The sequence below is a fragment of the Manis javanica genome, chromosome 1 (genome assembly GCF_040802235.1).
Source record: "Manis javanica isolate MJ-LG chromosome 1, MJ_LKY, whole genome shotgun sequence".
NCBI lineage: Eukaryota > Metazoa > Chordata > Mammalia > Pholidota > Manidae > Manis > Manis javanica.
This window is the reverse complement of record NC_133156.1, coordinates 124,094,136-124,117,434: the sequence shown is the minus strand read 5'-3', so window position 1 is coordinate 124,117,434 and position 23,299 is coordinate 124,094,136. Positions and strand designations below refer to the sequence as shown.

Genomic DNA, 23,299 nt, shown 5'->3' with positions numbered 1-23,299 from the left:
ATATGTGTCAAGACATTCCTATTCTTTTCTAAATGAAACAGTAGGTGAGAGAAGGTCTCAGCAGGGCAGTGGTTCTACCCTGCAGGAAGGGGCCACACAGGGACTTTAGGTGCTAAGGAGGAAAGGTGGTTACTACTGCATCAGTGTGGGGGAACTTTTGTGGTGCCAGGTGGAGGGCCGCTGGCCCACCACACACCAGGTGTGGCACTACAGTTGTGCAGAACTCCATGACAGGTACCAATAGGTGTGTTCTCTGGCTGACAAAAAACCACCACTCCAGATATAGGCATCTTCCTGCCCAGGAGAAATTACATGTGTAAGATAGTCCAGTTTCATTAAAAGAGAGCTTGAGAGAGAAGACAGCTCTGCATAGTGAAGTCCTTTCTTCCATAGAGAGCCATGCTCCTGCCTGACCTCCACTGAGGTGGGGTTGCTGCCCTACAGCAGGGTTCTTCCATTTGGAGCCCAGCCTCCTTGAAAACTGAAAATATTTGCCATACTTTAAACAATCTTGAGTGCCATGTTTCCCACATTCCCACACAGTTAAAAAAATTAACTTTCTGAAAGGTAGAGAATGAAAATTATTTAAAAAAATATTGAGGAGGAACAACCTAAGACAGGCACAGTTGCAGGGGGGCCATCAGGTGAGAAATTGGGGATCAACAGAGGTGAGGCTTAGAACCTCACCTCCCTGTTTTGAGAGAAATCTTCTGCATCCGGGGATGTTTTGTTGCCCTTGTCTAGCTTGGATTAATACTTAGTCTATAGGCGCAGACCTGATCATCTACATTTACCCTCTTACAGCACTAAATTATGTTTTCTACCTTTATCTTGCATCTACCTACCACTTCAACATTTTAGTAAAAAAAAATAATAATAATAATAATAAGGGAGAAATGTGGGATTCACATATAAATCAAGTATAAAAACTAAATGAATAATCATATCTGACTTGATTGTTTATAGTTCATGATTCATGATCAAAACCGAAAGTTTCTGTGATGACTGCCTTGCACTGTTCACCATGTAAGAACTTATTCACTATGTAAGAACTTGTTCACCATGTAAGAACTTGTTCGTTATGCTTCAGAAGATTGGAGACTGTTGAGAATTAGGCTGGGGGTGGATTAATGATTGTGCATTGACTCCCCTATACAGAATTTTATTGTTGTTAACAACCATTTGATCAATAAATATGAGAGATGCCTTCTAAAAAAAAAATATTGAAACTGTTTTAAAGACACGTAGAATCTTAGAACCAGAAGGGAACTGAGAGATCCATCAGAGTTTTCTGGCCTAACAAATAAATTTTAGAACATCCTCCATTCAAACAAAATTTTTCTTGGAATCCTTACACATTAAACAAATAACAGTGGGTGAAGCAATGCATAAAAAAGGTGAGATCAATGGAATCAGTCAGGCTGAATTATGCACCCAGTGGCCAGGCACTAGGAGAGGGAGTTACTTTTAGAGAGTTGAAAAACAACAAAACTGAATAGAAGTCAGTCTCCTTTGTGTTATCTCTGCACTAACAATTCTAAACAATGTCATTGGTACAATACTACTGTCTGCGGGCATACACCTGGGTAAATACACCTGGCATAGCACTGGATAAATGAACAGAGTGGGGGTGGTCAGCAATCTGCCAGCTGCCCACCCCAAGCCCACAAGTGGCTCCACAAAACCTGTTTTGAAAACCACCAGTCTAGCCCAGTCAGCCCATCTTTCAAGCCCAGAGAGGTTAAATGACTTGCCCAGGGCCACCAAGCTAGAATAACTCATAAAAGTGGAATGTAAATCCAGGGTCAGCCTTCTGTGTGTCTACTTCCCAAGGCCCTCAGATGAAGAGGAGGCAACAGGCTGTTCTCTAACCTCCCTGCTCCACTCCCTAGAGGTGTGGGTTGAATGGTGTTCCCACCAAATTCATTTGTTGAAGTTTAACTCTCAGCACCTCAGACCTTATTTGAAAACAGGGTCATTGCAGATCCAATTAGTTCAGATAGGATCCTTAAGGTGGGCTCTAATTCAATGTGATGGATGTCCTTATAAAGAGGGGACATTTAGAGACAGATGGACACAGGGAGACGCCATGTGAAAACAGAGGCAGAGATTGGGGTGATGCGAAGCCAAGAATCACCAAAGATTGCTGGGAACCCACCAGACGCTAGGGGAGAGGCATGGAATAGCTTCAGCCTCACAGCCCCCAGAGGGAACCAGTGCTGCTGACCTTGACCTTGGACTTCCAGCCTCCAGAGCTGTGAGAAAAGAAGTCTGTTGTTTAAGCCCCGCAGTGTGTGGTACTTTGTTACAGCAGCTCTAGGAAACTACGACTCAGCGGCGTGTAGCTTTCGTGGCCACAGATGTGTTGTTCCTAAGTGAGGCCTCTGGGACATCACTGCAGAGTTGTCTTCACACGCAATGAACTATGGTTTATTGGCTCATGGTTCACTGGGCTGGGTGGAAAGAGCCACCGAAATCAAAGCCACAGAGCTTTTTAAAGATTAAGTAATTAAATTCCTGTTAGATGGTTTCCAGTCAATTACAAGTGGCAAACCCAACTTCATGACCTCAAAGGAAGAGTGAGTTACTGTTTCCCACAACCAGGAGGGATAGGGATGCAATAGGAAGACTGGAACCCAAGCCCTAGGCCTCCAGGACACTCTTCCCACTCCACTTCTCTGCAGCCAACATCATTCTATTCTACCCACATGCAGGCAGCGCAGGCCAGGCTACTCCTAACAGCCCTGGGTACCCAGAAACAAATACAGAAGCCTCTTTTCTATCAGCCGCAGCCAGGAAAATCCCTGGAAAGGGTTTTGCTCGGCCCAGCCAAGTCACATGCTCACCCGCATGGTCACCAATGAAAGCAGTGCTGGGCTCAGAGGGGGCGGGGAGGGTTCTGTGCGGGGACCCGGGGAACCCATCCTACCACACTGTCTCGACTCCTGACACTGGCTCCTCAGGCTCTGAGGCCAGTACACTCTCCCCAGCAGAACTCTTGGATTTGGAACCATTGATCCTCCCCTGTGGAAGCATCTTCATTTCAAGACAAACTACATTCTTTTTACATTCTCAGAAATAGGCAGGAAATGGTTTAGGCCACGTGGACCACCCATGAAATCCATCTGTGCGTGGGAGGCGCAGAAATGTCCCTGCAGGTGTTGACAGCATTACCAGAACCACAGAGCACAGAATCAGACCCAAAGAACCCTGGAAAGGAAGCTGTGTTCTCCTTCCTGCATGGGTGGGGAGGGAAGCTGAATGTGATCTGTAGCTAAATCCAGAGAAGTGCTCCCAAAAGAGCAGGTGGTTAAGAGTACATAATCTGAAGCCCAATTTCAAACCCCAGCTCTGCCACTTAGAAGCTGTGTGACCTTGAGCAAGTTCCTTAATGTCTCTGTGTTTCAGTTTTCTCATCTGTAAAAGGTGAATTAATATTAGTACTTTTGTGTGAAATTCCTATTAGTATTTCCTATTGTGAAAATTACAGGAGCTGATTTACGTATAATCCTCAGACTAGTGCCTGGCATGCTATAAAAGTGCTTGCTGTTTTACTAGTTGTCATTATTCTGAGGAACATGGGCTTGAAGTGGGACAGCCATGGTTCATACTGCAGCGCTGCCTCTTACTAATTGCAGCCTTGAGCACATTACTTAATCCAGCTCTTGCCTTAGTTTCCCCATCTCTAAAATAGGCATGACAAATCTACGTTCCTCCTGGTGTTGCTGTGAGATCTGAAATCATATACTTAAGGTGCTAATTCAGATGGTATCTGGCACACTAGGTAAGCACTCAGCAAATGTTTGCCATTGTTACCCTGTGTTCAACCCTATCAACACACACAGTTATTAACACTTAGTAGAGGCTGTCTACGGCTGGGGTTGTATGCTAGAACTTCCAAGGAATACAGGGAAAATTAGTGCTAAAATGGACCTAGGAGATCTTGTCCAACTTGTTCTTTGTTGGATTTTTAACTCCAAGCTCTGAGCATCTACATCTTCATCACCAGAAAGAGACATGACCCATCTGCCAGTTCCCAGGAGGAGTGTAATTAGCAGCAACTCAAACATTACGGGTTTGACTAGGAGGAGGATCCCTCAAAAGTGGCTGGGTTTGCTGGCAGCGAGGAACCAGTTACTTAAAATATCTGGGGGAAGGCAGAGCAGTTAATACCTTCTGAGTAGTGAGAGAGCAGCAGACAGTGAGAAAACGCCAACTCCATGTGGGATTGGAAAGCGTGGGCATTAGGCAAGATTAATGCCTAATGCCCATCCGAAACAGCCCTGCTAGGCAAAGCATAGTTGGTCACACAGTGAGCCAAAGAAGAGAATTTTTTACTTCCCTGCTTTTTTTATTCCAAGTATTGCTGTATATTAGCATAAGGCATCTTCAGTGTGTGAATGAACTGTAATTTGTATTTGTGATATCTACAGCTAGAAGAGATCTACTTAGGAAAGAAAATGAAATGGATACAAAATAGAGAGACCTGGGTGTCTTTAAAGGAAATAGCCGTCAGGGCCCTGGAAAACAAGCTCTGACATTCAGGTGCCTTGCCAAAAATTATCCCAAGCCATCCATCTCCATACTTCTGCTTCAATGCTTGGCAGAAGTGGGAATGAAGCAAGCCCATGCCTCCACTGTCCTTGTGCTTCGGTGGTTCCAAAAGATGACATCATCTAGTACCGCGTTCCCCTTTTCTAATAATGGAAATCAGACTTGGAAAACCAAACTCACTCATACTCAGCTACTTATTCAAACCTCTCTCTCCCATCTATGAACTTACACATGCAATTCTTGAACCTTGACAATTATCTTACTTTCAGAAAGTGTATTGTAGTGGACTGGTAGAAGAGGTGAAATCGATAATAAAAGCCCCCCAAAATAAGTCCGCAATGCCTTTTGTTCTCATCTGCAACCTCTTTGCCTGAACAGCATCCTTCATGCAAACCTCATGCTTGCACACAGGTGTTCTAGATGTTCAGACCTGTTGGGGTTGTTTCTTTCAAAATTATTTGTTTTTTTAACTATTGTTTCTCATCTTGCGAGAGAATGTACTTAAAATCCAATGGTCTTTACCCTTTTGGGGAATTAAAAAGACAGAGACAGTGCAGGTTGGGTAACTTCATCTATGAAATTAATTCCACAGAAGGCCACTAGCTGAGGTGTTCTAATACCTATGCGAGCAAACCAAAATCTAAGCCTGTACATGCCTTAAGGTTATAAGATAGAAACCTAAGGACCCCCAAACAGCCAACTAGGCTTTCCCAGATAAGGCAACTGTGTAAGCCACAGCCCATCAAATAATTTCCTTGATTTGCTTCCAGAATTTTCTCTATAAAAGGCTTGCCCCTAGCTTCTGTGGGTGCAGAGCTCCTAAACACTTCTGGTTTGGCACTGCTCATTGTAATCATTTTACTGAAATAAACTCTCAAAAATTTTAATATACTTCCATTTATCTTTTAACAGCAACCCCCCCAAAAAAAATAGATGGGTGGGAGGGAAGATCCTGGGACAATATTCCATGCCCAGTGACAGCATTCTTTGAAACAGAATGGAAATTGGTGTCAGCATCCTGCAGAGTGAAAAGCATCCTATTCCACCAGCAGTGTGTAAATAGCCATTCATTCATTTAAGAAATGTTTACTGCATCCTTACTCTGTCTGACACTAGACAAAGGTGATAGACCAGATCTGGCTGCTCCTCTGTAATAATCAGCAAGATGTATCAGTCTCATGCTTCCTAGAAAAAGTCCTAGGTTCCTGGGGCCTTGACAAACATTGTTTTTGTCTACAGTAAACATTTGTTACTCTTTTTTGGCAACTCAACCTCTGAACTGTTCTTCAATATCGGAAGCTATGCCCCTCTTGATATATCTTGGTGGGAAGCAAATGCTACTTCCCGGTGCCAGCGGTACAGTTTTCTGGCTTCCCTTGGAGCTTGAATGAGGACAGCCACAAGGCTCTGCCGATCACGGCACCATGCTGGGTTGACTCAGGAGCAGGAGTGTCAGCTGGGCACCCATCCTAGTCCTTGTGGGGGCAGTGGCAGTGTGAACTCCAGGGCAGTCACACTGTCAATGTGGTACAAGAAGTAGAATCTTCTCAGGACCAGATCTGCTGTGATTTGGGAGGTTTACCCTGGCCACATGGCCTCTAGTACTAGCTCACTGGGGCTCCTGGAAATTCAGAGAGTGACTCAATATTTTAAAGTATTTCTTCCTGCTTAAATTAGCCAGGCTTGATTTCTGCAGCTTGTAGTATGCTCCCTGACAGCTGGATTCCCTCATAACTGACTCTACAGCACTGCAAATATATCTGAGTGCCCAAGTACTAGAAATCTGAAATGTCTAAGAAGCTGGCCCTCCATGATGGAAAACTCTGGCCTCTGCCTTTTTGTGCTCCCACAATTGGTTGACCATAACACAATCATCACTGTTCAAGTCATAGAATTTTAAATTAATCAATCTGCATTTTGGAATCCCTGTTGATCCATAATCCTGTTTCTAGGAGTCTATCCTGAATGCATCAGCAATTGTTTCACTTTAAAGATTTTCATTACAATATTATTGATAAAAACAAGAAAGCAGAAACAACCCTAAGGTGCATCATTGAAATACAGCAGAGCTACTAAAAATAATGTTTTCAAAGAACAGTGAAGGTCATGAGGAGGATACAAAACTATATTAAATAGGATACCAATACTTTGTAAAACTCTCACTTTCTATGGATGATACATATCCTTAAAGGTGACGGATAAAAATACTAATAGCCATTATCTTTACACTGTGAGATTGCAGTACTTTTTAATTTCTTTTAAAGCTAGAAAACAACTAGGTACTATTGATTTTGCAGATTCACTTTATTTTGTTTACTTTGTGCAATTTACAAATTTTCTGCAATGAGTATGCATTAGCTTTGCCCTAAGGAAAACTATTAAAAGCATAAAATATATATATACTAAAATCTCTAATATGTTTGGAATTCTGATTTCTCACTAATTCAGACTACTGCCCCACCAGTATTGTAAGTTAGTGAGGTTCTGCCACTTTGCAACAGCATAGCAAGACACAGATACTAGCAAAATACGAAGCTTCACTATATTCTCTCAACAACAGGAACATACTGTGAACATCCCTCATGCTCTCCTCCAGATACAACAAGACCAAATTCTGGCCTGTGAGAAGTTTGCAGAATAAATTATGGATTTTTAAATATGTATTTTAAAAAAGAGAATGACAAGATAAGATAACGCGAAGTGACAGATGAGTGGTATATACTTAAAATTCTACAGGAATTCAAGAGAAGGTGATTCACTCCAGTTGGAGTTTTCCTGAAGGGGGTGGAACTTTGACTCTAAGGCACTGAGTCACACTTTTTGGCCTCAGAACTTCTTTATACTCTTGAGAATTATTGAAGACATCAAGGAGCTTTTATTTGTGTGGGTTATATATAAGATAATTTACCCATTTAGGAACTAAAGTGGAAACTTTAAAATATTTATCAATTCATTTCGAAAGAGCAGTATTAAACCCAATTACAGACTAACATAAATAACATTTTTTTAGGAAAAAAAACCTGTCTTTTCTAAAACAAAAGAACTAGTGAGAAGAATGGTATTGTTTTACATTTTGCAATTCTCTTTAATGATTACTTTACTAAAAGACAGCTGGATTTTCATATCTGCTTCTGTACTCAATCTGCTTCTGGATTCAGTGTTGCTTGGATTGAAGTATATGAAAAAAATCCAGCCTCATACAAATATGTAGCTGGAAAAAAGACGAGTATAACCTTTTTCAGATAATTATGGGTATTTTCTTTGATAAGACACTAAATCTCAACAAGTAGTAATTTGTTAAAGGTTAATTGCTATATGGAATCTGAAACCACATCAATGAACATTTATCCTCTGTGATATTAAAACCCATCATTCTACATGTACTTTGAGTGGATCTTTGACCTACGCATGACTGGAAGATCATGCACTGGTCATTTGGAAAATTTTGATCTTCCAAATGTTGAGACATTTTATTATGCAATATCAAAAAATCACATTTGTTAAAATTACAGATCTCATCGAAAAAAGCCTTCAATAATTGAGAATCTGTCAAGCTTACAGTACTGGATACAATTCCCCAAAATTCTCATTTTTGCTGGGAAGCCCACGTTTCATCACTGGCAACAAATATTGTCAGTTGTTTTCTTTGAAGTGACAGATTCAATTCATCATTGAGAAAATATTAGCTGACTATCCAAATCAGAATAACTAGGATTTGTCCACTGGTTATTCTTCCAAATAAAAATGCTGTTCCATGAAAAAGTGGCAGTTCAGCTCACAGTTCAATTGCACGAATGCTTTTCCTCCAGACAAACACTGAGTATCGATGTGCAGCAGAATGTGCTTTGTTCATGTTTCCCATTTCATCACACAGAATAGTAAAAAGATATGTGCTCACAGCTCAAGATGTAATAAAATTAATTATTTTTGTTTCATTAGAAACATTCTCTTATGAAACTGGTATTTTATTTCTTCAGGTGGGTGGTGCTGATAAATACAGCTACTGATACTCTTTTACTTTACTTAAACCAGTGCCTTTGTACCATCTGTGCAAATGTTAATACAGTGAAGAAATACTTAGCATTATTATGAAAATAATTTTGACCTCAGGACATCTCTGAGTCTTAGCGACCCCCCCGGGGCCTATAGACATAGTTTGAGAATTGCTCTAAACCTTCTTGGAAGGGTAGACTTTGGCAAGTCACCATGAGGGGAATGACCATGAACCTTGGACAGTGAAAGAGGGGAGGAGAACAAAAGCAAAGGCTAAAGAGGTAAGTAGTTGCTGAACTATGGTTAAACCTAAATACCAGGCAGCAGAGCATGGCGATTATGCCATGCCGAGGCAACTGGAAAATGTAATACTACAGCTACCATTCATTTAGCACAGGCTGTGTGCCTGGCATTTTGCACACATTATTTAACTTACAATTCATGTTAATCTTGAGGCAATTATTATCATCTTCATTTGGTGGGAAAGGAAGCTGAGGCTCAGAGAAGTTAAGAAACATGCCCTAATTCACACAGCTAGCAAAAGTAAAGAAGCCCAGGAAGATGAGACTGCAAGGCTTGGAGGACTTCTACATTTCACACTTCCTTCCAGGCCACCTTTGTCAACTCTGCCGGGTAGGGTCCTGGAATGTGTATGGCCCTAAAACATGTAGTCTGCCATGAAATGCTCTGGCTGTAAATCTCATGTATTTACTCTGGGAACCCTAAGGGCAAGAGTCAAGTCTATTTATATACCCAGGCGCTTGTGGTCACTTCATAAATCTTTAACCATAGAGGCAGTTATTTTTACGGACGCCAACTCCACCCCAGTCTCTTTCAGCTTGCCTTGAGTTTAAATTACACACACCAGAGTAAGAAAATTTTTTTTCCAGGAGAAACTTGGAGGCCCATATTTCCTGAACCTGACTATGGCCTTCAGTGCCACACCAGCAGCCTCTGCAAAATTATTACCACAGATTTGTAAGGTAAGCACAGCTTGTCTTCCTCACCTTCCATCTTGCAGGGGCTGGATATTATTCTGGAAGGAGAATGGGCTTTGGAGCAGTCTGACCTGGATTCAAATCCCAGTTCCACCACTGACAAACTATAACTGTGGGCAACTACCATACCCCTTTCAACCTGTTTCCCTGTTGAAAATGTGACTATAATAGTGCCTTCTGCAGAAAGTTGTTGAGATGGTAAAATGAAATAGTGTAGGGAAATCATCACTCCTGGTGCCTTCTCCTTCCCCCACCACTGCAGTCTGCTCCCACAGGGCCCTTCTGCAGCCCGCTAGGGTCCCAGGGCTTTCCCTGACTCTGGCAAGCCTGGCCAGGACTCATCAGCTCTCACCCATCAACAAAATGCCCCCTCGATTAAATATTGTCTGTTTATTCTTGTACCTTGAGTAAGTGTCCTCAGCTTGCTATTGCTTTAGAAATTATCTGGTAAACTAATAAAAACAGCAAATGTCAATCTTTGTGTTTTGCTCCAAGGCACATTCTAAAAGGTGTTCCTAATTGCAAAGAGTAATAATGCATTTGCTGGTTAAATAATGTTGAGAAACACTGAAGACTAAAACCCCCTCCTTGGATGGTGCAATTTGGCCTATTAATTGTTCTGTGGAATCCCAGAGAAAAAGAAACCTGTAACTTCATGAAACAGCTAAACAGATTCATGCAGTGCTGCTGACTTTTTCCTGATAATCATCCACCCCACTCTCATGAAAAGCTTTCCCTTAATATTATTTTAAGAAACAATATCTTATTCCCAAAGCTATGATTCCGTACTAATGGCCTCTCAGGCGTTGGGCAGTCTCCCCGTAGATTGAGACATACTGGACGTACTGGACCCTATCTCGGAAAATCTGTGTTAGATCTCAGAACAAAGCCCTTTAGGCTGGCGCAGGCTGGGACTAAGGTTGATTTGAGAAGAATTGTAATCCAGTACCTAAATCTCTCTAGTACTTTTTAGCTCACCAAGCATTTACAGATATATCACCTCATTCAAACATGTTATCTCAGTTGATCCTACAAAGGCCTTATGAAGCATGTGATGATCTCTCATTGTAAGTTATGAAGTTAAGGCTCAGAGAGCTGGAAGGACTCTTCCGGTCCCTCAGCAGGGAAATCTCAGAGCTGAGACCAAGTGCAGACTCTGGGGGACTCTGGGGCTAGTCTGCAGCTGAGAGACCAGAACTAGAAAAAATGGGGACAAGGAGGAGTAGTGAGGAGCAGCAGGGAGAGCGCACAAACGCAAGCTGTTATGTGGTCCTCCACTCCACTTACGCGCATGCGTCCACATGTTTGTCTCCCTCAGCAGCTGGATTCTTACCGCCAACCCTGCTCTTCCCTCAAGGGACTCATAGACCAAGAAAGCAAAAACCGGGACCCAAGTACAGCCAAAGATGAGGCCCGGAGGCAGCTTCTAGAGCACTGGGGGGAGAGGGCGCCACCTTCCACACCCTCCCAACAGCCAGCCCAGCTGTGGAAGCACCTGCCATGCACTCAGCTCCAAACCATCCCTCTTCCTGTTCCCCCTTTGCAACATTTCTCAGTCTCCTGCTAGCCTTGGCCAGTGGATGCAGGGGACAGGGGACTGGCAGCTGGGACAGAGCCAATCCAATGCTTATGCCCAGTGCTTTGTCCAAGTGTCAGGTCGCCAAGAGAGGAGAAGAGAAAACACAGGAAGGAGAAGAAGGTGGATAAAAAGAAGCAGCAATGACCAGTGGGTTGGCCCATTTCCCATTTGGGCTTAAGAACATTTTCAGGATTTTGTGAAGTCCTCATGCGAACAGCTCAGTGATCTCTTCTACGCCAAATGCTTTATGTGAATGAGTTGTAGGAAATCTAAAGTTGCCCTTCCCTCCTTAGCAGTCTCTAGACAGCTGTCATCTTTTGGAATAAACTGTAATGAATGTAATGAAGACAGAATGCATTGCAAACATGGAAATTCTGACTTGTGGTATCTCTGAAAATAAAACAATATGGGTTACAGGCACTGCTGAGCTTGGGCACTCGCCCAGAAACTTCCCATTCCTGGGAGAAGAGATTTACCAATAAACTCCATCTTCCTATTTTTTGTGTTAACAACAGCATACTTTTCTATTCTGGTTCCTTTCACAAGAACCTTTTGGGTTTCTTCCAAAGAAGTCACAGTGGGGCAGTTAGAAAAGATTTTGGAAAGCCGTTAGCACAACAAAAGCTCAGATTTTTAAGAAGCAGGGAGTGACTATTTCTTTGGGATAAGAAAGCAGTTTACATATCACATGGTAGTTAATAAAGTGGTATTCTTACTAGAGAAATACATTAATCGAAAAATATCTGAAGTTAGGAATGCCGAAAAATTATTAGTTAGTTATTTCCCCCTTCCCCACTACAAGTTAAAAAAAAAAAAAAGAATTCCCTGTGCCAAATTTCTGTTCCCTTTCCAAATTCTAATATACTTATTCCACACATGGGAGGAGTTTGCTTTGAAATCAAATAAATGTATCTTTTTAAATTTGCTAGCTTAATGGGTTGGGCTAAATGATATAAGACAGATGAGCTAAAGATTTTGTATTCTTTATTTTGTGTTTTCTTTTTTATCCTCAATTAATTTTTATAAGGAATTCTATTAATTTTCTAGAGGTGCCATAAAGTACCACAGATTTTTTGGCTTAAACAACAGAAATTTATTATCTCACAGTTCTGGAAGCTAGAAGTCCCAGATCAAGGTATCCTCAGGGTTGGTTTCTTCTGAGGCCTCTCTGGCTTGTAGAGACATCTTCACCCTGTGTCTTCACATGGTCTTCCCTGTATGTATCTATGTCCTCATTTTCTCTTCTTAGAAGGGTATCAGTCATACTGGATTAGAGCCCATTTTAATGACCATATTTTAACTTAATTACCTCTTTACAGACTCTCCAAATACAGTCATATTCTGAGGTATTCAGGGTTAGAACTTCAATATGTGAATTCGGGGGAACACAGTTCAGCTTATAATAGGAATCACTGGTCTTAGGAGGTCTTGTAGGTGACAGCATGATGGAATGAGAAACTAAATGAGGAATGCAAGAAGCAACTAGATAAGGAATCATAAGAACTGCTTGCAGCCCCAGCGTGGTTATTCACTGGTTATAGGACCTGGGGAAACCATCTTCCCCTCTCTGGCTATCTGGTCTTTCAAAGTCAAATGAAGAGAGAGAAAATACACCAGATGATTCCTGAGGTACAAGGCAAATGCATCAACTAAGCACAGTTGGGTATTAATCCTAGGAGAGGCAGAAGCCACACTGCGCCGATTTCCTGATGGCCTAAGGGAAAGGTGTGTATCCAATCAAAGGGAAAATGGGAAGCCGGTTCCCTGTTTCTTCCAAATGAACATCAGAGGAAAGTCAATGCTTTGCTTCACATAAATGCCCCAATCCTAGCCAACAATGTCTGCTACAAAGAGTGCAAAATCTGATTTTGCACATGCTGGGGTATCTCAAGAATGACAAAGGGCATGGAACACCTCTAATACTGTAAAAGTGAAAATGAACTTTCAGTCATCTTTAAACTAAACGCAAGTAAGTATGGTGTGGAGAAAGCAAACTGTCATAGGGAAGAGCAAATTCAAGGGCATCCCTATGAAGGCTGAGTCCTATATTTATTTCCTTATATGGTTTGAAGCACTGCTTGAAAGGTTGAGATTGTGGGGTGAGTGAGTGCAGCTCCCAGAGACACTCACACTCTCCTAGGAAAAAAACTGAACACGGGCACCCTTCAGTGCCCACAGCGTGAACGCTGGGAATGCTTTAACCTGCCCAGAGATCTTTCACCCACCTGTCTCTGTTGACCTTCATATCAACCCTCCAAGGCAGGTTGTACAACGTACACCACTGTCCAAATCAGAAACAAAATCCAAGCCCTCTGTCCACTACAATCTCACTGCCCTGCAGAACATGATCCCAGCATACAAACATTGCATGCGGGTCAAGACCTCAATGGTCTGTGAAAAGAAAATACTTGAGTGCTTGCAGCCACCTTGGCTTTCCCGACTGCTGCTCCCAGCTGCCCAGAGCTCAGAGGCCCTAATAAGGCTGCCTTGCTGGCTGCGCTCCATGATTCAGACCTGCCCTGCCCTGCCCTACTTACCAATATTTATTGAATACATGCCATGGCACCATGCTAGACATTGTGGATAGAAACAAGATGGATCCTTATAAAACGGTTTCAAGAGCTCATGGTGGTGGCAGAGACAAAATGACACGTCACATCTTTATTCACCCTGTGAATGCCCCTGGGCTGGGTCCTGAGAGCTATGGAAGCACAGAGAAGACTAATGGGTGCAGAGGGGTCAGAGGCTGGGGGTGGGGCAGGGGATGGAAGTATCCAGCAGGAGGTAGTACTTTGACTGAGACTTGAAGGTCCACTGAGGCAGGCTAACAAGGGGGACAGGTGATCCAGGTCACAGTTAGGAAATGTCAGGTCATTTGGAATGGCTAAGGATTGGTCTACATGCAGGAGTCTGGGAGAAGATAAGCCACAGCTCAAGGCAGAGTCCCAAGTTCTCCATTAAGGAACTGAAACTTCACTATGAAGCCTGTGCAGTTGAATCAGACTGCCCTCATCTGCTCAACTGGCAGCATGGCTTTAGATGAACTGATTAATCTCACCATGTATCAGTTTCCTCACTGTGAAATGAGCATGATGATCTAACTACTCAGAGGGTAGCTGTGTAGATTGAATGCGATCACTGATGTAAAATGGATGGCACACGGGGTCTTAAGAAATGCATTCATTAACATTTTTGTTGTTATTATTGTAAAGGAGTGATATGGCAAGCTTTGTGTTTTGCAAAATCTATTGTTTATTCTCCATTTATCCCACCAGACACATTACCTTTCTTCTCTGACATCTTTGTCCTGTGAGACTAACCCCCAAAGACTGCACCCCCAGGCTCCCTTGCCTGCTGGCTTCTTGCCAGTTGAGCCAAGGGCAGGTACAAGCAGGAGTTTGCAGAGTGAACGAGGAGGGGGTTTGGGGCGTTTCTTCCTGCAGCTCTCCTTCATTCAGGGCAGCTGCTCTGGTCATATCTGTGACTCTCCATGTCTTGGATAGGCTCCCCAACAAGCAGAGCCTGAGGCAAGGAGTTGGGTGCCAGCAATTATTTGGAAGGTGATTTCCCAACTGAAGGAACGGGGGCGGGTCAGGCAGGGAGGGAGAAAAACAAACTGAGAGTGTGACTGAGATCTTGCTGTGAGTCTCTGCAATGTGCCTGTGTGGGGACTTCTGGGAAGTTCACAGAACACCCCTGGGAATTTCTGTCACAGGGCGGAGGTGTGCCCCACCCAGTTGGCTGGGCTCCCCAGGGCACTGGCTCCCCCATGCTTTCCTGCTGCACTTTCATGCAAGCCAAGCAGGTGCAGCTTCAGAGAAGGCCCTTAGAAATAAATCAGAGGGACACCTGCCTCTCTTCTGGTGCAAAGCTGTCAGGGCGAGCCTGCAGCTGCAGCTGAAATCCCAGGGAGGCTGAGCGGATGTGACAGGGACACAAATGTGGTCACTATACATGCCAAACACCATTTCTGCTGGGCTGCTCTCTCATCTACTGCTTCAGGGCCTCCCTTCTTTGATTTCTTTCCCTTTAAGAGGTATCCTCCCATGCTAATCTCTGTGCCCACAACCGCTGTCCCTGCCCTGGGCCCTGACTCCACTCATGCAAATACTTCCTTCATTAAAGTCCTTCCACTGGGCCAAATGAGTGGGATTCTGTTTCCTGCTGGGACACACAGATACAGATGAGCTATTCTGATTGCAAAATGAAGGTTGTCAGGGCATGAGAGGGCAATCAGAACTTGGTTAGGTTGTTTGTTCAGTCATCTCTGCTGGAGATGATGAAGATGTGAAATCCAGCTAAGGCAGAGCATGCAGGAGTGGGTAGAGCGGCACGGGAGTGCGCCTTCCCGTGGGCTCTGCAGGAGGCTCGGCTGACCTGAGGAGCAAGCTGTGCTGACCGGGCCTTTGCAAGGAGCCTCGTCCTGGCATATAGGCACCGTGACATGGGCTGCGCGGAAGCTTTGGGGCAGAGCCTACCTCTAATTATGGACTTTTGGAAATGATGAAAGCAGGAACAGGAAAGCCTTGGGTGCAGGGACAGAATCACAGTGACCTTTGTGTCCTTTCTCTCAAATCCTGACTGTCAGCCTCCTGCCCTCTGTACCTGTGGGCAGACAGTAGATGTTTGCTGAATAAATCCGTTCCTAGTGTTGTCATTGTTCTCATATTTGTCAATAATTGTCTTATAACAAGGTTACTGTTATGGACTGAATGTGTCCCCCCCAAACTCATATGTTGAAGCCTTAACCCCCAATGTGACAACATTTGGAAGGGGGAGCCTTTGGGAGATGATTAGGTTTAGAGGAGGTCATGAGGTTGGGACCCCTGTGATGGGATTAGTGCCTTTTAAAGGAAGAGGAAGACTGACCACTACTTGCTCTCTCTCTCTGCCATGTGAGACAGTGCAAGCCTCAAAGGGGCCCAGGGGCAAAATCTGCTGGTTAATCTGGGACTTCTAGCATCCAGAACTATGAGAAAGAAATTCTATTATAAGCTACCTAGCCTATGGTATTTTGTTATACCAGCCCTGAGCTACTAATACAGTATCAGGGCAGAAATATGCACCACTTCGTTGTATCTAAATGACTTATATTCTTTATCCTTTATGTAAATCCAATAGGAGAACCTTCAAAGGGAGCTTGCTCCAGCCGACACCTGGGTTTCAAACTTCTCACATCCACAACTATCAGAAGATTAGTTTCCGTTGTTTTAAGCCATCAAATTTGTGATCCTTTGTCACAGCAGCCATGGGACACTAATACACTGAGGTAAGAGAGGGTGTTCTAAAGTAAGTGACATTTCAAGGTTAGCTACTACACTGGGTTTCACTTTTGGTTATCTCAAATTTTCTGGAAAAGCCATGAGTCCTGCCCTCCTCCAGGGGTGGGGAACACACTATTCAAGTCTTCCAAGGAGACTAAGAAAGAATTAAGTGCCTTTTTCTTGTTCCCTTTAAAATTGTGCTCCTTAAACAGTTTCACTTAGTCCAAGGAACACATAGGGGTGTCTAGTGCCTTCCTCCCCATCCCCTTGGCTGACTCTCTGCGGGCAGTTCTGCCAACCCAGCAATGACACCTAGCATTCCAACAGGTCACTTAGGAGTGGACCCAACCCCCAGTGTGGAGCAGTGGCTCTGAGCTTAGGTTTGGGGCCCACGTGCCAACCCTGCTCCACCCCCACTAGCTTCACCAGCTTCTCTGCACCTCACTTTACTCCTCTGTAAAATGAAAATACTAACAGGCCTCACCTCATGGTGCTGCATGGTGGCACACAATGGGCACCACCAAAGTGGGTTTGTGTAGCCTGTAAGGGCCACTGGTCCTAATCTCTGTTCTAGTCCCTGAGGCCCAGAGAAATGAATGCTGACCAGCCCAGCCTCTCTCCCCACGAAGAAGTCCAGGCTCGATGGCAGATCCTCCACTGCCTCTTAGTTCCAGGAGCTCATCCTGCAAAGAGAGTTGGGGGAATTTTGTGCTAATCTCCTCACTCTACTTAAGGAAAACAAAATCTGTTGCCTTACAACTAATAACAGCCACCCTGGGTGGGAGGGACGGGGCATGGGAGCAAAAAGTCTGCTAACAGTTTGAAATCAGTTTTCCAGTAGTGTTAGGTGCTGGGCAGATACACAGAACCATGAGGGGACACATGGGGAGGGGGCGCCAATCCAGAGGTACAGGACTGTGTGCAGTTCTGTGCTGAATTGTGTCCGGCGTGGAGTCGGCTGGGAGAGAGGTTCCATGAAACCTGAAGTGGCCCAGAAAGCACATCCTGGCTGTGACCCATCCCCCCTGGTAAGGAAACCAAGGACATCCCGGTTTGGGTCTCCTCTTTCCCAGAGGATGTTGATGCTGGCTGTGTTGGGTGATCAGGTCTGACGCACATCTTTTGGCTGGGAATCACATTTTCAAAATCCATGACTCAAACTTGACCTGCTTTGATAGCACTTGGACATTTCCTCTGACAGTGCACACCTCTCACAGGCACTGCCGCTGGTCTGGTGCTCCTTTGGGGTCCTAGGGTGGGCAGCTTGGGTGAAGCATTCCCATTCACCTTCTTGGCGGGGAGCTGCTTGATCCCTGGCAGAGCTGTTCAGAGCCCAGGGGAAAGAATAGCCCAGCCAGAGGCCCCTTGCATCTCTTCTTCCTTCCCCAGGTTGAAGCGCTCATTTAGCCCCAGGGACCTCACCACATGCTCTAAGTATTCCCCCCAGAGGAAATGGAAGTGTTCTGCATGCAGCATTCAGCTGGAGGACGGGAGTGGTTCTCTCTGGCAACACTATCGTGTGCCACCCTGCTGCCTCTCTCACGACCTGTGTCCTCATTCTCCCCCTGCAGGGACTGCTGGCTGCTGACAGCTCAGACCCAAGCCCTCTCTGGGTATTGCCTTCTGCCAAAGGATGCGGTCTCTCCTCTGGGGACAGCCATCCAAAGACTGGTCACTGTGGGATACACAGTGCCACCCCTAGCCTCGTTGGGACAGCTCTGCAGGACCACCCAGGTCTTGAGCTCCTGGTGGAACCAGTGGAGGCCTCTGCCGCAATGGCATCACAGCTCAGCCTCTCACTTTGCCCAACCCAACTCCCTCCCTGCTCAACAGGAGCTGTTCCCAAAGCATTTACCAGTAATCCTCCGTGCAAACCTCAGAGCCTCAGGGCCTATTTCTTGCAGGCTCTGAACTGCATCAGTGTGCCTCCCTGGAGCCTCTCTAATCCCCTCGGCAGCTAGACTGGACTCAAATGAGGATTGAAGCTGTGTCCTGATGGGCACCAGAAGGATCTTCTTCTACTTCTGGGTCCACAAGACCTTGGCAGGGCTGATTCAGGGACTGAGACCACCCGTGCAGTGTACAGGCCTGAGCTCCTTCTGACTGACCAATGTCAATGGTGTCATGTTTTGACATCACCCCTGTTTCTTAACACTTGAGCATTGTTCTTCATAATGACCTGAAGTCTTTTGGGGGCAGCTTCCTGAGTTCCTATCACAAGATTACAGAGCTGAGGAGTCTGGGTGTCTCTGGTATCTGAGACAAAGTGCCAAGCCCTGCAACATCTACAAGTCCCTCAGGTGCTCCAAGAGCCAGCCCTGAATCCTCAAGGTCTACAGCGCCATGCTAGCTCTGCCCCTCTCCCACTTCGCAGCCCCGTCTCAACTTCTAACTGGCTGTCAGAGCCTGGACATGTCACCTCTCCTTACTGAGTCTTATTGCCTCACTTATAAAATAGTGCTAATGAAGAGAACTCCACTGCTAAGCACTTTTCAGAATCATTCAGTTCACGCCTACTGAGTGCAGAAGCACAACATGACAGCCAGCTTCTGCTTGACCCCTCCCTGGGACCCCACCATTTCACATGGCCTCCTGGTGTATTTCTGGATGCTCTAGTTCTTAGAAAGTTCTTCCTTATAACAAACTGGAATTTGCCTCCCTCCCTGTACATTCCACCACTGACCTGGTTCTGCCTTAGGGGCTATAGAAAATACATATAAGCCTTGCTCTGTGAGAAAAACCTTCAGATATCACACCCTTCCCTCACCAGGTTTCTCTTATCAGGCAAACCTTTCCTAGTCTCCTTTCCATATAAATTCCAGATTCTCCATCATCCTGGTTGTTCTCTTCCAGGAAACTTCAGCTTCCTCTTCATACGTAGGGCTTAGAATGAAACCAGACATTCAAGATGCTGTCTGAATAATTCCATTCACGTATTCTAAATAATATTCAACTTATGGCACTTGATTTCCATCTATCTTTTCAGGAAGATGTCTGCTGTATTAGATATATCATGCCACCCCAAACTTAGCTTTTTTCTGAGACTCACAAGGTTTGACTTGGTTAGCATACATCTGGCTGCAGTGACAGAATACCCAATGGCTCAAGAGATAGTGACGTTTCATTTTTTCACAAAATGAGATGTCTAAAATCAGAAACTGCAGATTCAGGGGCTCAACAATGTTCATCCAGATGCTGCTCTGGTCTGTGTGCTGGTGAGACAGCTGTTGCACTTCTAAGTGGCATTTTCTTGCATAATTATATTAAAGGCAACGAAAAGAGGCAGGCCTCCTTACCCTCCCTCTCTTTGCCAGGGAGCAAAATCCTTCTCAGAAATTATCCCCAGCTGACTTCCCCACATGTCTTGTTGGCCATAACTAGTCAGAGTTATGACACTAAGCCAATCACTGGGAAAGGGAATTAGGATTACATACCTGGGTTAGACCAACCAGGGTGCCTCCTCCTCCTACCACCTACCGTGAGGTGTGGGCCTTTCTTCCTTGAACATGCTGTGTAAACAAGAAGGGTGCATGGCTGCGGGTAGACACTCGGTGGTGTCCACCATAGCACCTTAGGGTACAAAGTCACTTTAAAGTTAATGTCACCTAACACCTTTCCAACGATCAATGTTTCAGTGCTCTACTTAAATAAATGGGGACACTATTTTCCAGGAAATTATTAGAAAGTTTATTCTTTAAATTATTCTTTGTAATTTAATTCTCAAGTTTTCTCTGTGTTGCTTAGGTCATCCAGAACAAATGGACTTTCTCTTCCAAAATGTGGCCATTCCAAGAACTGAAAAACTTTTTTTCTCCCAAATTAAAGATCCTCAATCCTTTCTACAGTCTTCCATCATGTGGTTTTGAAAACTTGCACAACTTTAGCCATTCTACAAAATGTCCTCCAATTTTTCTCCCTGGTGCCCACTAAATTCATGCTTCCAGTACAGTTTGGCCAGTGTAGTATAGAATTCAACTATTGCTCCCCTTGTTTTAAGTTAATCTACTTTTAGATAGAAAAGTAATATATATTTACCATAGAAATATTTTGACAATTCTGGTGAGCTTTTAAGGATCACTGTAAGATACCCTCTCTCCAAAATCTCCCCAGTCTACCTTGAATCTACCCATATCCTCCATTTTATTCACAACTTCTCACCAATACTATTATTAGACAGATGCCTAAAGTCAATATAAGATCACATGTTTGCAGAAGCAGTATTAACTCCAGATTTGGGAGCATTCTGGAAGTAGTGGATTGTATACTCAATTAACTTGTTCTCCTTTTTGGCAATTTTGTTATTACTTTCACTGTTTTACGTATTTTTCTATTAATTCAGCCCAAGATCAAATTGGCTTTTTAGGCACCACATTTTTTAAGGCTCCCTCATCATATTTTCTTGATTCAGTATGAGCTTAGTACTTATGTATGCTTCTTTCAACCAAGTCTCCTTCTCGTTGAATTTGCTCAGTTGGCTCTATGGGCCAAGTACAGAGCCTTTAATTTATGCCTATACTATTTCATTTTCTTGGATTTGACCCATTGACCTAACAAAGTCTTTAGACACTGATTCTTTCTTCTAACAAATCCAGTATCTCTCTCTCAACAAAGTCTAGAAACTACTGTGAAGAATGTTCTGTAAATGTCACATGGTAATATGTGAGTCATGTCTGCTGCCAGGAATTTTAGACAATTTCACACTACATTTGCAGCTAAGCCCTTCAAATTCATAACAAAAGAGGACTGCTTTTCCTGTAATTCCCTCTCCATTTTGTATAAGTGTGCCTTGTGAAACTGGGAAGGAATTTAAAGAAAATGGTTCTTCTAGGAATTTGGAAAAAGTAGGTTGGCCATGAATCCAGGTGCCCTGGACACTGGCCCCATTTGCTGCCTGTTGTTAAGGTGCTGTTTCCAGTGCCTTCTCCTCGGCCCAGTTTTCAAGTCCCAGTGTCTTTCTCCAGCTCCTTCCCAAGGCTTTCATGTTCCTGCTCTCCTTGCCTCAAAAGACCCTGTAATAGGCTTAATAATGGCCCCTAAAAATATCAGGGCCCATGTTAACATATGTGGCAGAAAGAGGTCTTTGCTGATGTGATTAAGTTAAGGATGTTGAGGTGGGGACATTTTTCTGGAACATCACGGGCCTGAAATGCAGTCACAAGTATCCTTCTTAGAGGGAGATAGGGAGACTTTACTACATACAGATGGAAGAGGAGGAGGCCATGTGACCGTGGAGCCGAGACTGGAGTGATGCAGCCACAAGCCAAGGAATGTGGGCAGCCACCAGAAGTCTTAAAAGTCAAGGAACAGATTCTCCTTAGAGTTTCTGTGGGAAGCATGACCTGCCAATACCTTTATTTCGGCCCAGTGAAACTGACTTCAGACTTCTGGCCTCCGGAACAGTAAAAGAGTAAATGTCTGTTGTTTAAGGCACTAAATTGGTGGTAATTTGTTAGAGCAGCCATGGGAAACTGGTACAGACCCTAAGGACCCCTCTAGTCCTGATCCTTTCCCCACTGCAGGTCTCTCAGAGCTCCTCCTACGTCCTCCACAGTATAGGTTGCTTTTTATTTACTTTTATTTTTATTGTCCCCATCTTTTCTTCACAAACATGTTCCATGCTCTTCAGATTGCTGGCCCATCACTTCACTGCCCCTTCACTGTCTTTCTGAGAAGAGTAGAGCCACCACCATAAGCTCCTCAGGTAGCTGCCTCTGCCTGTTGGTGGGTACCTGCGCTGCGCCGGGAAGAGAACCACCTGTGGCACAAGTCCAGGGGGAGCTGTTCCTGTGCCAGCCTGTGGGGGCAGTCCTCAGTGGCCTGCCTGCAAGACACCACACACACACACACACACACACACACACACACACACACACACACATCCTCTACTCTACCTGTTGGGGTTTTAGCTTACATATCTCACTTTGCTTCCTTGATCACTCTGGCTAGAATGTTCTTTTCCTTCTCTTTCCCTTTCTTCTTTCTGAAGCTGTGAAGCTCCTTGTTCATTCTCTTATTAAGGCCTTCCTATTATAGCTAGTGTTATCACGGGAGGACGCGGTTAAGTCCTATAAGCCTTTGTGACCCCAGCGCACCTGTCCCACAGTTGGCCTTCGGTATGGGTGAGATGTAGATGTCAGCTGTCTGACTGTGGTTCTTAAAGTCCCCTAGTTGGCAGGCTTCTGTGCCCTTTAGGACTCATCCAGGATGGAAATAAACAATCAGTGGGAATAGATGGGGGTAGGTGAGTGTTAGGAAAGACTTATGGTTCCTGGTTCCTCTGAATTCCACTCCTTCTTCCATGTTTCTCTTCCTGCTTATCTCTTTTCTCTGCAACATTCCCATTGTGCCTCTGAGGACACTTCCTTCTTTCCCCCAAAGGACAATTAATCCAGGGTTGTGTACTCAGGAAACGTTTTCTGTAGACTGGATGCAACCAGAGTGGGTAGTTACATCATAGTCTCACACAGTGCAACTTAAAATTGAATAAATATCAGCCATCCCTCTTAAAAGACCCTTGGTCAAGCCCACCAACCAAGGACTTCTGCAGGATGGCCTCTCTGGGTGGAGTCTGGGCCTCTCCCATCTCGCATACTCCTCTTTTCCTGCCCCCTTGGCAATCTTTAAGTAAGAATTTTTTTCACAGCCATGCCAATAAATTGAGTAACTTCCAGTCTCTTCTTAAGCCTCCAGCACATAACTTTGCTCAGCGTCAGTCAAATGCTTTGCAGAATAGGCCATTTGATCCAAGACTCCACCACTAAGCATCCGAGCAGACGTTTGAAATTAGAGTTCCCTTTTTTTTTTTTTTTCACAAACCAGTTCACATTCTCAGGCTGGAATGACCTCTCTCCAACCCCTCTGCCCTTGAAAGAGACAGAAGGAAGCATATGCCTGCACGTGGCAGTGTTACT

The 23,299-nt window shown here is 44.3% G+C and overlaps 1 long non-coding RNA gene across 1 annotated transcript; it reads left to right on the top strand.

The window, feature by feature from the left end:
• The first annotated feature begins 9,424 nt into the window (after positions 1–9,424).
• On the top strand, positions 9,425–20,214 carry LOC118968965 (uncharacterized). Its single transcript, XR_005056848.2, has 3 exons — positions 9,425–9,530; positions 16,246–16,393; positions 17,960–20,214. It is a non-coding gene; the product is annotated as an uncharacterized lncRNA (long non-coding RNA).
• Positions 20,215–23,299: the final 3,085 nt, after the last annotated feature.